Consider the following 11,992-nt stretch of genomic DNA (forward strand, 5'->3'; position numbering starts at 1 on the left):
AAGAGAGAGATATTGCTCAAGGTCGAAGATAAAATTTTTCCAGGGCTTCGCTTCTCGCACCCCACAGAAGGGTTCGGTTCTGAGATTTTTATTCTGCTCACTGCCATTGCTGCCCCAGGTGGGGCTTGGTTCCCTACGCTCGATGGTGAGATTCACCCAGCACTCACTAATCCGCTATTCGGCTCTGACAACATCCAGGGCCGATCGAGTCTTCAGATAAATCGGTTACCATCTAAAGTATTGCTTTTTGGGAGCTGTCCAGCTCTTCGACAGCGCTCCTCTATGTGGGCAACAGAGCCCGAGGAGCTATCGCCTCGTTCAAACTGTCGGACCGTATATTTTGTCTCGAGGGTCTCTACCCTCATCATCAATTCCTGACGGGTAATCCGTCTAGGCGGCCTACCACCGCATCAATTCCATCGGCTTTCTCGGCAACTTTTGTAGCCGAGTCTCAAGGAAACGGACATTATCTGGGACTCTCTCAGGTAGAAGCATTTGTTCTTCCATCTCTACCAATCTGTCCACATGAGGACTTGTTCAGGTTCCTTCGTCGGCCAACATGAATCAACTGATCTCCCTCTATAACCAACTTGGCTCTGATACAACTGTCACAATCGCTCTTTCGGAAGCTTCTCTTAGCGATTGTGCGCACTTGTTCCCGCTCACGAACAAGCCAGCAACTCGAATACGGACTGCCGATGGCACACCGAGTGCCTCTTGCAACCTCCACCCCCGTTTTAGGAAAACGGTTTTAGAAAACGGGTTTAGAGAAAAGGTTTCGTAAGAAGATTTGTGAGTGTGAATAAAGAAAGAAAGATTGTAGTAGACTAGAAAGCAATAAGCAACAACAACGGCTTTATAGAGTACTACTCGGGTATGAGGAAGTGATGGTTAGTCTTATCCCCATATAGTGCATTCTGAACAAAAAGCCAACTGGCGCCCTTGCATATGCAAAAGGGCGAGTGGTCACTTACAATGAAAATGTAAAGAAAGCAAGCTAACTAAGCTAATACAATACAGGATATGAAAGTATGCTAGAAGGGGGTTGGATTGGGCATGCGGCCATGGGCAACAGGCCCTGGACAAGCATGACCGTTACACCTAGCCTCGCGCCAGACCTCTGTTCACACTGGATCGCAGCCGCACCGGTCAGTTCTCCACCGTACAGACGCCCAAACGTGCAGCCTCGCACCAGACCTCCATTCAATTCAAAGATACCTCCATCTCAAACCATATTTATTAACTCCATCTCAAGGTATGTCCAAGTTGTACAATAAAATTCATCTTTTATTCTTTACAATCCTGTTTCCCCATCTCTTCTCTATCACCATTCAAACACCAAGTTTTCTTGGGTGGTTGGGTGATTAGCTTCTCTAATTGATTTTCCAGCTCTAACGGCTATAATGATTTTGGCCCTGTTATCAACGCCACCCAATTAATCATGGTATCTCTCTTCTTTCTTTCTCTCCTCCTTCTGACTTGATGGTGAATCGGTTTCTAAGATAATGACAAATGAATATGGAATCATGAGTGCATATGTATAATCTTGACTGATGTTGTTAATTTTATCTGAATTATTATGTTTTTGTCTCCTCGATTGAGTAGTTTGTTTTCATATTGATTATAGATTATGAGTTTAATTCATAGTTTCATGTCGGGGTAATTGAAATGGCCAGCATTTTTTAAATTGTCTTATTCAGTTTGAGAACTTCCTATAATAGAGCCTCATTGCTTATATGTATTTGGACAGGCTGCAAAAATTCTTACCATTTTAATTGTTATGGGCTCTGGGATACTTACGAGGGCGTTTATTCAAGCCTACCATCAAACTCTTGCAAGTAAGTACTCTTTTTTCCTTTCCAATCGGAAGTTGGCCAATTTGTCCTCAATATCTTGGTTATTGGTGTAAAGTTTTTTGGCTGGCTTGATGGAAACTTGGCATATGGAACAAAATAAACTTTCACCTTGTCTTTGAACTATTAGAAGCTATAATGTAAGTGTGAGCTTGAGATGTTACAAGCGTTTTGCCAATAAGAACAAAGTTCTGTGTGCACATAGTTTAATTCTGCTTCAGGTGATTGAAATAGATATCAAAACTCGTATTTGTTTAATGTAGTTGGGAGATGTTAACATCCTGAATTTCTATCTCTTACATCCTTCCTCATCTTTGAAAGCCTGAACACTGTCTTCTTAGATCTTCGGCAAATGGTCAAAAGAATTTGTTATTTTTCGCTTGTGACATTTGGATAAGCCATTTGCAAATGAAAATTGTGTTTTATATTACACATATTTTATAATTATTAGTGATGTAAAACTTTGGGAAAAAAGCTTTTTGGTCCGTAAGTTCTCACTAATAATAAGTGTATTTGGTCAATAAGTTTTCTAAACGTACTTTTTTATTTTAAAGTTTTGAGAAATAGATTTAAAAGGTCTTTGGGTTAGATTTTTTGTTTGCTATAATAACAAAATAAAATTTTATTGTACTTTAATGTTGACATGGAAATTTAAAATGTAAAAAACAATAAAATTAATTAGTATTGGTCGAATAATTGAGTTATTTTCAATTTTTGATGTTCAATTCAAAGATTTCAAGGGATTGGAGCCACTGTCCAACAAATTTAACGATGTTTGGACGTTTTGATAGGTATTGAGGTCTTGAAACTCTTTTGGAATTGTTACATAGTTGCTGAAATTTACGTATTGTAACCATTGTTATTGAACTTTTCGTAGGTTGGATTACTTTGTTGTAGTTTTGAAGTGGCATTTGAATCAAGACACACTTTGGGTAATTTATTTAGAGTTAATTTGTTATTTTGGTGAATGAAAATTTGAAAAAAAAAATTATTGCATGTAGATAAGATTGGACTTCCAATATTCTCTATTTTTTGTGAAAGTTGTGAAAGTTTGGGGAAAGGTATCTACATTCTTCTATTTTAAATTTTAGCATATGTTTGATTTGTTGATAATCTTCTTCATCTTTATTATATTTTCTCAAATCTCTCCCATCTTCCTTTGTTTTGCAGCGAAAAGTAATTGTTCCTCATGAGGCTGGATATGGTAAAAAAAGAATGAATAAAATCCCAGTAAGTCCCTAACTTTAAGTTGTAGATATTTTTTAAGTTTCGAGTATGATATTTTTCCATTGCATCAAGTAAGCCAATCATGCACATTTTTCCTTGTGCGTGACTTTTTGTCATTGTTGTATCTTAACACTTATTTCTATAATTTGAAATTTGATGTTATCGCCCTTTATTCTATTTTGCAGATTGACTTGCTTAAACATGGCTTACCTGACCCTTAGTTCTCGATCTTTAGACTTCAAAGTTCAATGTATAGATTAAATAATGTACTTTGTTGAGAGGTTACTTATTAAACAATTTGTCACTTTTGTGTTTGTTGAAAGTTGTGTTTTGTATACAAAAGCAACAGTTGAGATTTTATTTTGTGCATGTACATGTGAAAGAGAAATATTGTTGTAATTTGTGAGGAGTGTTTATATGAAAGGTCATAGTTAAAGATATGGAATTTTCAGTGAATATATTGAGTTGATAGATCTTAAATGTATAATGTTTATTTAGTTGATGTAATTGTATTATTGGAATATCGATTGGGGCATTTAATTTGAAAAAAAAAAAAAGACATATACTAGACACATAAAAAACGTCAAGAGTTATCATATATGATACATAATCAATGTCAAGAATCAATAAACTTGACATACCACCAATGTCAAGTGTATTATCTTTCTTGACACGAAAATTGTATCAAGAAACAATTGCCTTGATGTTTTTTTGGAGTCAAGTTGTCACACTATACTTGACAGTCGAATATTCGATGCTTTTATAAGCGTTAAGTATACCCTTTACTTGATATTGGAAAAACATCAAGTAATCCAATTTCTATAATAGTGAATATACATCATTTTGTTCCTTGCATTTGTCTTAAATATTCCTTCTATTATGCCTTATTATTATTCATTTGTTCTACATCGTGCTTTTGATGATGATACTAATGTCTAATAACTCAAAAGGTCTTTAGATGGATGCTAGAAATCTATTTTATAAACTTCGCTGAATGAAACATATCTTTGATTTCCCATGCGTGCAAGCCTCACCTCAAACCTCCTTTTGAGTTTTTCTAAGGAAAATTGAATTTTTTTTAAATAATAACAAACTCCACTATCAGTGCAAGGGAAAACCAAACCTGGTATGAGTTTAGTTAAAAATGGCACTTACTTGTAGTTGGATGTCCGCATGACACTCGTGGGGGCAAGCCAAAATGAAGGTAGGTAACTAGGACCAACGCAATATACAAAAAGCACCCCAACTCCACTATTTAAGCCTAAGGAAAAGAGATAACATAAAACTTGGATAAAAGTTTAGTCGTAAAGGATACTTGCTCGTAGTTGGATGTTCACATGACACCCATGGGGCAAGCCAAAACGAAGGTGAGTTACCTCAATCGATGCTTGGATGATCATCAAGAAATAAGAACTTACACTGAAAAAGAGTTTTTATAAGGAGTGAACCTTCTAACGCATTCCTAAACTTGAAAATTGAGAATGTTTTGGAAAGCAAAAGGACTTCTAAGGAATGTGCTTGCTGCATAAGAGATCTAGATGTTAATCTCAGACACTCTAAGTTAAAAGACATAATGAGAGCTTGAGCTAGTTGCGTTGAGGCTATGTGAGTTGCTAAGGAATTATTTTGGGAATGCTTGAGGACAAGTATAGTTCAAAATTTTGGGGTGTGATAACTTGTAGAAATACAAGTTATTGTTCTCTCAAAATTAGAATAATTAAGATTAAAATGATGTAAACACATTCAATATAAAGGAAAAAAACGCATGGAATTGTATATATGTGATAAACTCATGCAAAAGTACCCTTCATGTAGAAATTGCATCACTAACGCACTTTAATGTAGGAATCAGGTGAATTTACTAAGTGTTACAGACAAAGCCAACGCAATGAGCATGCGTTCAACTAATCTGACGCATAGTAGATACATTTGGCTTGTGCAATTAATGTCAAATCACAACTTGCAAGAGTGGGCAACTGATAGGTGGTGTCTGAATGAGGTAAAATTGTAGGCGGCTAACTCAGAGTATGGAATTTAATGTAGTCATATCACCAAGTGGTTGAGCTGATTGCCTATACAAGGAGAAGCTGCCTATAGAGAAAAAACGAGTTAGACACTTAGAAATTGTAGAGCTTAGAAAATATGTAAATTCTTCATCTTTGTCGATTGCAAGGAAGAAAAAGGAGGAACAATTGTCATTTCATCATTGGCAATGAAGTGTTGTGAGAGAAAAGCTCGAGAGAGACATCTTATTCATCCCTTCTACTTAGTTGTCAACAATAAGCACAAAAAAGAGCCAAAGGGAACAAGAGATTAAACCCTGCGGCTTAACTTTTCTCTATTACTTAGCATTTTCATTCATTGTCTTACATGATTGAACCGAGATCTATGTAACAAAACATATTTCTTTAATTCAATCTCCATTTCAACCATTACCACATTTCCATATGTCAAATTACTAAGTTGTTTATGTGTGTGAAGTTTACTTGCTTGATATTTTCATAAAGTGTACTGCTTGAATCCACCTGAGCAATCGATAGAAGTAAAAGCACTTAGTTACTCGAGAGAGTAAATATTTGTGAAACTCATCAAACTAGGGCGTTGAGTAATTTTAGAGATAAAGTTATTCATGTCATTTGTCTGTTCATTTTGACTAACACGTGCATCTTAGAGATAAGATAAATGTGGCATTTACATCAAGAGGTGTTGAGCATAAACTAGAGAACGGTCTTTAAACATCACGCACATACACTTAGATTCTAGTAGACATATTGACCATATGCATCTCATTTTGATTGTGCTTACATAGGCTTGTTTTTATAAATATGGAGTCAACGCCTACCATCTAATGTCTAATCCATTCATCCATATACCCTTTTTCCCTTTATCTAAACTCCTACTTTCTCTTGCAAGCGTGCTAACTTAATTTAGTATATATAACCAATGCATACATTTAATTAGTAAACCACTGCAAATAGATTAGTGGACCATCTTGCATTAGTCTACACTAGATTCCCTGTGTTCGACGTTGAGTTTACTAGGACATTTAAGTTAGACTTATACTTGTGTCTAGCTTAAGAAAATTTATATGCAACTGACAAAGTGTGCTTGAACATTAATTTACCATCTGTCTAACGCATACCATTATTTTCACGCCAAGAAATAGATCATTCATTTTTCCACAATCATTTTCAAAATAAATCATCTTCAAAAGCACAAAAATGCAACAAACATCATGTCGGGTCTAGTGGTCGTGAGATACATTAAACTTCCCACTAATTTCTTGTAGTGTGTATCATCAACAGTGACTCCATTTCCATCCTTACTCAATTTGAAGCCAGGAACTTTTGACTACTCATTGAATTAGTTTCCATCTTGCCAAACCTTTTTAAAACCTCTAATGCATTTTTTTTACATATAAAAATACCATTAGACTTTTGTGACACTTCAATACCAAGAAATTTTTGTATTGTATGTTCTGAAACTCGCAGTTTGTAATGTTAAACATATTCTAAAGATGTTAGTGACATTTATTCAATAAAACTGTTGTTGAATAAGTAAATTGTACTTGCATAGACTAAATCCAATAAACTAAGATCCATGGCTATTACACGACAACTTGAACTTTATGTGGAGACATAAATATGGATCAAGTTCGAGTAAATTGCCAAAACAGTCTATAGTATATGAATAAGGTTGGGTACCTTATTATGGTAACACTATCGGGCACGACCCACTTTGTAGGTAGTACAAAAGATGTGATACTGAATCGTTCATGTGGAGACATGCGAGTGGGGGTGTCCTATGTATGAGATTGTATAAGACCAGGATCAAGAAATAAGTCACTCTTACTTTATAACGTTGTTTACTGTTTAAGATTGGCTGTTTCAAATCAATGACCTAGGTAACTCGACCTGAATCATGAGCTAACTATGAACTCTTATTTATTCAGAATTATCCTTAGATTTGCATAGGTGAGAGTTGACTTAACAGTGCGGCTCAATAAGCCTCCCATTTCAGGGGTAAGACCGGATAGATAGCTGGGGACATAGGGTGCAACATGGAATTCACTCCTACCTGATTTAAGGATAGTAGATAGGTTATTCTCTTAAGTGTTGATTCAAAGTCTTGAACATGGGCCCCACCCTCTCATTGACCCGAGAGGGACTCGGCTTAGTAATTGGATCACAAACCAATTGTTCATTAGAGGATCAGTAAGACTTAAGAAGTAAGATGCAATTTCGGAGGTAAAATAGCATTTGACCAAGATGTTATTACGAACAACCTGTGAAGGGTCGACTTACTGATTATGGTTAAATCAAGTGGACAGAAATATATCCACAGTTATGAGAGTGCAACCATCGAGCTATAGTGGTGTGTCTCAGTGGTTAACAAATATTGATTAATTTAGATTAAAGAGTTTAACCGATTAATATCAGATTGTTGAAGCTCATGATCTGTAGGAACCATAAGGATCTTCTACTAGCTCGTAAAAGATTAAACCTTGTATTAGAATATTGAGTGAATTTGAAATGTTCAAACTCAGTTTAGGGTTTCGATTTGAAATGTTAAAATTTCAATTTAAGGTTTGAATATTGAAGTGTTCAATTTCAAATTAGGTTTTGGACAATTATATTCAATATAATTAACATTTAAATTTACCGAAATTAAACGTATTTGGAGAGTTTAAGATATTTAAACTTTGATTTAAATATTGTTTGACACATTGCCCACTCACTTGGTGCTAATTGAGGTGTAAATTAGCTCAAAGACTAACTACTTGCATGCTTCAACTGGTTAAAAAGACTTTAATTTTCATAATTGAAGAGAGCTTGCATGCTGAATTTTTGAAAATTCTGAATTTTTGTGAAATTCTCTAACCCTCTTCCACCCACTTGAAATTCCCTCTCAATTGAAAGTTTCCACCACTCAATCCAAGACTGAGAATAGTAGAGAAGCTCCTTTTAGTGGTTTACTAAGCATTTAAAGGTCAAATTCGCATAGTACAACAAAGATCAAGAGGGATTCTTCAAAGGTATACATACTTGAAAAACTGTTTTTAAGCATACTTGTAACTCAAATTAACTGTAATTAGAGTACTTAATGATTATGTTAGCTTCCGTATTTTGCTTGATTACTCCATCAAAAAAAATCTCATTTTTCCCAAGTCAGACATATCAAATTCTTGCAACATGGAATGTTTAGATTCAATCAACATAACTTCATCATCACTAGTAAAAAAAAACCATCAACATACACACTTACAATGATAATTTTCCTTTTCATGCTTCTCTTGATGAATAATGTTTGCTCGCTATTACACCTTTGAAATCTTTCATTAAGAAAATGTACTTCAATTCGACTAAACCAAGCTCGTGGGGCTTGTTTTAATCCATATTAAGCTTTGTGTAATTTGTAAACTAAGTGCTCATTTCCCTTCTTTTGACACTCTTTTGGTTGCTCTACGTAAACATCTTCTTTCAATTCACCATGGAGAAAAGCCGACTTAACATCAAGTTGAAAAATCTTCCAATCCTTTTGTGTGCTAGAGCAATACTCATTCTTACTGTATCCATCCTAGCAACTGGTGCAAAAACTTCTGCGTAGTCTATTCCATGTTGTTGAGAATAGCCCTTAACAACCAACTGTGCCTTGTACTTATCAACTTCTCCATGTTCATTATATTTGATTTTGTACAACTATTTTACTCCAATCTTTTTTGCTCCAATTGGTAGCTCAATGAGTGTCCATGTTTTATTCTTCTCGGTGGATTTAATTTTATTATCCATTGTCAATCTCCAATTTTCATTTTGTACAGCATCCTCAAAACACATTGGATCAATTGATACCCTTAGTGCCATATGAGCTTCATCCTTTGATAAACCTTCTCCACTAGCGTAGTCTTCAATCCATGTAGGAGGATGTCTTTCACAAGATTGCCTCAAATTTTTGACACTTTGTTAACCTTCCCTAAAAACATAGTCTTCACGAACTCCCTTATCTCTAATCTCTCCATGTTATTTGTTTTGCATCCCAATCCCATTGTCTTTCTTCTTCAAACAATACATCTCTAATCACAAAAACTCTTTTATTAATGAGATCATATAATTTGTAGCCTTTTGTCTCCTCACTAACTCCAAGTAATACGCAAGAGATACTTTTATTGTCTAGCTTGGTTCTTTTTACATCTGGGACATGTGCATGTGCTATGCAACCAAAAATTCTAAAATGATCCACTTATGACTTTAGTCCACTCCAAGCCTCTTCTGGTATGATATCTTTGACAACCAAGGTTGAACATATATTTAAGACATAAATAGTCCAATTTACTGCCTCTGGCCAAAATGTTTTGGGTAACTTCTTCTTTGATGGCATTAAACAAACCATATTCATTATGGTTTTATTTTTTCTTTCTATTACCCCCCCCCCCTTTGTTTGCAGAGTATAGGGGGTCGTTAACTGTCTTTTGATTCCACTTTATTTGTAAAAATCACTAAACTCAACTGAATTAAATTCTCCCCTTCTATCGGTTCGTAAACATTTAATAGGCAACTCAGTTTCTTTCTCTACCAAAAATAAACTCATGCTTTTCTGCTATAATCATAAATAAATAAATAAATAAAATATACTTCTTATTGCTATTAGAAGTATGAGTGATTGGGCCACAAATATCTGCGTAAATAAATTCCAATCTTTGTGTCGCTCTCCATGTGCTCCTATTTGAAAATGGGTCTCGATGTTGTTTCCTTGATACAACCAATGCACGTAGCATAAGAAAGCCCAGATACCATATTTCTGTACTATAAGATTCTCAAAACTTTGTAGCTCAACTGCCCATATCGTCAATGCCAAAGATGAGATAAGTTCTCAGCTTTTGTTTGAAAGCATTGATCAAGTTGCCTTTGAAAAGAAATTTGAGTTTGAGTTTACAAAGTAAACATCCTGTTGTTACTCATTTTTGTTTGAATAATCAAACCCTTCTTTGGATGGAACATTTTGCATTCCCATCCCTTGATCAAAATAGACAGACCTTTTTCTTGTAATTGGCTTGTACTTAATAGGTTACTACTCAAATTGGGAATATAATATACCTCAGTAACAACATGATTAACTCCATTAAGCAACAACTTTACATTTCCTTTGCCCATCACATTCATTTTAGTGTTATTTTTTACTGAATGTCGAAAATCTTCATTGAGCTCACTAAACATCGAATGATCACATACATATGATTACAACACTCAGAATCAAGAAACTATGTGTCTTCTCATTGGACTCCATGCATTTCCACATAAGACATCAAAAGCATTTCTTCTACTTCATCAAGTTTAGCATGGTTTGCTTCTTTATTTTCAGAATGTTCATATTGGAGATGTCCAAGTATTTGGCATCGATAACACTGCACATTTGCTTTTTTGAAATTTCCTCGACCTCTTCCTCTTCCTCTTCCTCTTCCTTTGTAGTTACAACTACCACGACCTCTTCCTTCATCATTTGTCACTTTCAAGACTTGCTCCTCTCCACTTCGTCATTGAAACTTTTGTTCATGTACTATCAAAGAACTTTGCAACTCATCAATAGTGAGAGTATTGATATCCTTTGACTCTTCAATAGAACAAATAATATAGTTAAAATTTTCAGTCAAGGAGCTTAGAATTTTTTCAACCACTTTCACATATTGCATATTTTCTCCATAAATCTGCATCTTGTTTGCCACTGTCATGACCCTAGAAAAGTATTTTGTCACCCCTTCACCAGACTTCATCTCAAGAGTTTCAAATTCTCTACAAAGAGTTTGAAGATATGACCGTTTGACTCATGCATTTCCTTCATACTTTTTCTTCATAGCATCCCATATTTCTTTGGCAGTATTTTTCTTGAGAATGGTCTCCAAAACTGTGCGATCAATGACGTGGAAGAGACAATTTTTCACTTTCAAGTCCTTCAATTTCATTTCATCATTTTTCTTCCGTTGGGTTTCGGTCTGCAACAACCTGCTAGCTAGTTCAACATATCCTGGATTACTAACTCCCAATATTCCTTAGATCGAAGAAAACTTTCCATCAACATGCTCCAATGATCATAGTGACCCTTGAAGCATGGAATTTTCGGTTGTATAAAACTTTCTTTATTCTTATTTCCTTCCATAGTCATTTTTACTGCTACAAAATCCCAAATGGGGTGTTTGTTTCAAATGTTGGGATTGGATGGGTTAGGCATCCTAAGTCTAACCCTTATTTGGGGCATGGATTTAGGAAGCCTTGGTTTCCTACATCATTTTCCCATGAGTTTGAATAGTGTTTAGTGTTTACTATTCAAACCCATGGGTTACCGGTCGTCGACCAACCTCCGGACACCACTCTTGGTGACCTCCACGGCGAACGTCGACCACCTCCCTCTGATGACCGCCGCCAACTAACTCCGGCAACCACCACCAACCAACATTGAAAAACATTGATAAAAATACTCTTAGTATATAACAAACTAGACAAATTTATATAAAAAAAATACTTTTAAGAAAGAATTGCAATACATGGATGTTTTTTTTTTATATTAATGAGTTTTTATCAAGAGTATTTAATTAAAAATGAATTTTTGAAAGAGATTTTTTTCTAAGTCATTCCAAACATGCCAATAGACTGCGATTGTATAGTTATCTTTATTTAGGTTATATGTGTAGAAATATATATATGTTTGAAAGCTCTAATTTAATTTAATAACATTTTTTTTGGGTCAATTTAACTAGCTCGAGGACATAGTATCATTTTTCAAACGTAAAGATTTAAAAGGTTTAAAATAACTTAGCGACCAAATAAAAGCTACAACTCAAAATTTATTATTTTTTATTCCTCAAATGTAATTTGATAAGAAAAAAAAGTATAGTTTTTCAATCATTGAATTTAATATTAAAA

This window comes from Benincasa hispida, chromosome 7 (assembly GCF_009727055.1).
Source record: "Benincasa hispida cultivar B227 chromosome 7, ASM972705v1, whole genome shotgun sequence".
In the NCBI taxonomy this organism is placed as follows: domain Eukaryota; kingdom Viridiplantae; phylum Streptophyta; class Magnoliopsida; order Cucurbitales; family Cucurbitaceae; genus Benincasa; species Benincasa hispida.